Here is a 3,810-nt window from a genome sequence, read left to right on the forward strand (position 1 = left end):
GAGCCCGGACCCAGAGGACGCGCCTGAGCCCGGACGCAGCCGGAGCCGCAGCCCAGCGGCTGGAAGCGCCGCTGCCCGGTGTCGAAGCCGCCCTCCCGGCCTGCCGGGCCGCGGGGACCTTGTGCGCAGACCGCAGACGGGGAGGGGGCGCGGGCGCTGGTGCTGGAAGACGGACGCAGCACCCGGAAAGGCGGGCCGGTTCCCGGCTCCTCGCGCTGCTTGGAGAGCTGGCTCCGCGGGGTGCGTCGCCGGGGAGGGAGGGACAGGCCTTGGGGAGACCAGCCGGGCGGGGAGTGGCTTCGGGGGCCCCCTCGCCAGCGGAGGGCAGCCAGGTACGTGCGTTTTCCTTGTCTTCCCGCGCGCCGAGCGCGCTCTCGGAGAGCAGAGACCAGAAACCCGGCTGCGGTGCAGGAAGCTTTCGCTGCACACGTGTCTTTTTGGGGTGTGCGGGGAGGGCCCCGGCCCGGGGTGTTCCTGCAGCCCCCGCCGGGGAGCTCCCCGTAGGGAGATGCTTGTCTCTTTTTCCCGGTCCCGTTTAATTCCGCGGAGGAGACCGTGCGCCCCTCCTCGGCCTCGGAGCTGGGGCGGCTGGCTTTGTTCTCCGCAGTCTTCCCAGCCCCGTCCCTTGGAAAGCTGGATTTTTCTTAGAACAGGGGCGCTCAGTTTTTGGGGGGGTGAGAAGTGTTTCGGAGGAAACTCGGGCTGGGGGATCCGACCTTGGTCCCAGGCTGGGCGGGCAGGTCCCCTTGTCCCGGAGCGAGCTCCTCCTGGCCCCAGGGCTTCGGGGTGTGAGCGGGGGTGGTCAGGAGGCGGCCTGCAGCGGGCCCCTTCCCCTCCCCCACGCCCACTTACAACAAAAGGGATCCTCGGGAGCAGCTGTAGGGCGAGAACGCTTCTGAGTGCGGGCCTGTAGCTCTCCCCGCCTCCGGTCTCAGGAAGCGACCGGGTCTTACAGCAAAGGGAAAGACTGGAGAGAGTTGAGGGAGCGCTTTTATTTAGGGTGTTTTAAGAAAGAATTCACTTTCTCCCCCCCCCCCCAAATTAGAGGCAGCTGAATCGGAGCTCTCTTCCACTTAATTACCCGATTAATGGGATTTTAGGTGATGTTCTCATTTGGGACGGTTTGGTTTGGAGACTTTCAGAAGAGGAACAGAGTCCTCGTTACGTAGGACATGGCAGATTTGACCTCCACCCGATATGGTAGAAAACCCCTATGGAGTGAAACGTAGTCCTGGTGAGTTTGCAGAAGGTTGAAAATTAGGGGATTTGATGGTTGTGTGTGGGGGAGTGACTTGTGTCCTGCCTGCCCCCTCGATAAATCAGAACAAAGGGCCGAGGCGAAAGCGACGACAGAGTGAGCTGGGGGCTCGGAAGCCCCGGGTGCGAGCGGAGCACGTTATAAATACTTGTCGCCTTGCACCCCCGCGCACGCCCGAGCATCTCATTCGAGTTTGTGGGGGGAATGAGCCCCTCGCCCAGAGCTGGGTTTGGAACCGATAGACCGGTTTTCGGCCTGGTCCGCGGGGGCTCCGGGGACCCTACCCCGGCTCGTCCCAAGTCGTGGTTTCCGGGCTGGGGAGTGGAGAGCCCGGGGCTGGGAAAGGCCCCTCTTTGGGGCAAAGCGCACAGTTTGTTGCCACCTTCCGAGGACCGAGACTCGGGGTTCGCGGCGGCCTCGCTGCGTGCTTCCCCTGTCGCCCCCGGCGTGGCGCTCGGGACGCAAACCCGCGTCCACCAAAGCCCGAGACCTTTCTCTCAAAATAAAACTCAGCAGGCCATAAAGACTCCCGATTCCAGTGCAAAAGGCGCCGCAGATTTATGGCCCCCGAATTCCCCACACTCTAATTATCCCTGTTTGGGGTTGACGTATGGGTGGTGACCAATAAAATCATTTTCCATTTTGGATTTTTTTCCCCAACATGAAAAATGCAAGCTTCGTTCCTCTTACTCGCATGGGCGGATCTTTTTCCGCGCGGGAAGAAAAGAACCCCGGCCTCCGTCTGCCCGCTCTGCCCAGGGCGGAGCCGCCGCCTCGGGCTGGACGAACCGGACCTGCCGACCCCCTTCCGCGGCCCCTTGACTGCAATTTAGGGGAAAGTGTTTTTTTCGTTCACCCGCCGTCGGAGGAGTTTCCAGGGACCCCCTCCCTAGGAGCCCTGCCGGGTGCGGCGCGGGCTGCTCGTAGCTCCGAGCCCCACCCGAGGTTCGCGGCCCCCACCCAGGCCGGCGGCTGGTGGGACAGAAGCCGCGGAGGGTCCCCACGGTCCCGTCCCCACTCTGGTCACTCTTCGTCCGGCGCCCCTCCCGGGGGGGGGTCGCCTACCCGACCCCTCGCCGCTGCCTGGCGGCCCCATCCCCCACCCTGTTCCCTTTGTTTCTCTCTCCGGACACCGAGTTGGAGGTGGCAGGAAAAAAAATAATTAGATGGAAATCAAAGATGCGACGGGGTGCGCTGTCGGCCTGGGCCGGCGCCTCATAAATCTCCTTCACGGCCCTGACAAAAGCTGCGTCCTCCAGTTCCCTGGGAATTTGGAAACATCGATCTCCTCGCCGCCCCCAAACACCGTTTTTCGGGAGCGAGACAGGAGAGTCCTTGGTGACCCCCACTTCTGGCCAGTGCAGGAAGCCCCCGCCCCAAACCCGCAGTTTGTTAATTTTCAGATATTGTCGGAAGGGGAGGGGGCGGTCTGTGGACAGAGTGACCCGGGGACCCAAACTACCCCGTCCGAGGAAGGGCCGCAAACCTGCCCACCCCGCTCGTAACCCCAAATACAGATCTGGGTGCCGCGCCGCCCTACTCCACGCTGCCTGGGGAGGTGTGCTGGGTGGACGGGAGGGCTCAGGGGCGGATTAGCCCTCGTTGGCGACTCCTTTGTGTGACCGTGCCGTGGCCGAGACGAGCTGGGGTTGGCCCGGGCGCGCAGGCTGCGGCGCAGGCTCGGGCTGAGCCTCCAGGGCCCGGTGTTCGCGGTCTTGGGGGCCCACGTGCGATCCACCCGGGAGCTGCGCCCCAGCCGCGCGGCGGAGAGAACTTGAAGGAAGCCTGGGCGCGTTTAGATTTAACAACAACAAAAAGCCCGAATTAATCGGGTAAATGCTAACGGGCCCTTCCCAAGGCAGAGGAGAGGTTGGGGGTGGGGGGAGGATGCCTTTCCAGACGATGTCCCCTTGTCGTGGCGGTTGTTCCTGACCCTCCCTACTATTAAAAGCAATGTTGCCACGTTCAATTTTTGTCGCATGAGATATGGAGAGGGGAGCCCAGCATTTTGGAGTAATCGGATAAGCCTTCGAGGAGCAAATCCGAAAGGGCGGCTGGCGGCCCAGGTACGGCTTCTTTATAACCTGAATTTACAATGAAGGCGTCCTCCTTTATGGATATACTAGATTAGATTTCACAACTTAATTCACCGGAATGGCTCCGTTTAGGGGAGCTCCGGCTGATTTTATTACGCCGAGCCAAATTGGATGTTTGTGGTCTTTACGAAAAGCGATTGTGACATAAAATATATAATTTTTAAAGTAAAAAAACCAGTGGTTCGACCCTGTCCCCTCCCCCCAACCCCCGTTTGGGAAATGCTGAGAATCGTTGCTGCGCGCTGGTCTCTGCCGGGGGCACCGGGCCTCACGCGGGGCGGCCCGAGCTCAGGCCGCGCCTCCGGGTCGTTCGAACGTGGAGATGCCCGGCGCAGGCTCCGGGGTCCCGGGGCTCCCCTGGGCGAGAAGTCCCCGGCCGGCGCGGGGGCGGAGGAAGCGCCCACCCAGAGCCACCGCGCGCGCTCCCGGCCGGGCGCAGCCACAGCCGCGACCCCA

This window comes from Galeopterus variegatus, unplaced genomic scaffold (genome assembly GCF_000696425.1).
Source record: "Galeopterus variegatus unplaced genomic scaffold, G_variegatus-3.0.2 Scaffold446, whole genome shotgun sequence".
NCBI classification, from domain to species: domain Eukaryota; kingdom Metazoa; phylum Chordata; class Mammalia; order Dermoptera; family Cynocephalidae; genus Galeopterus; species Galeopterus variegatus.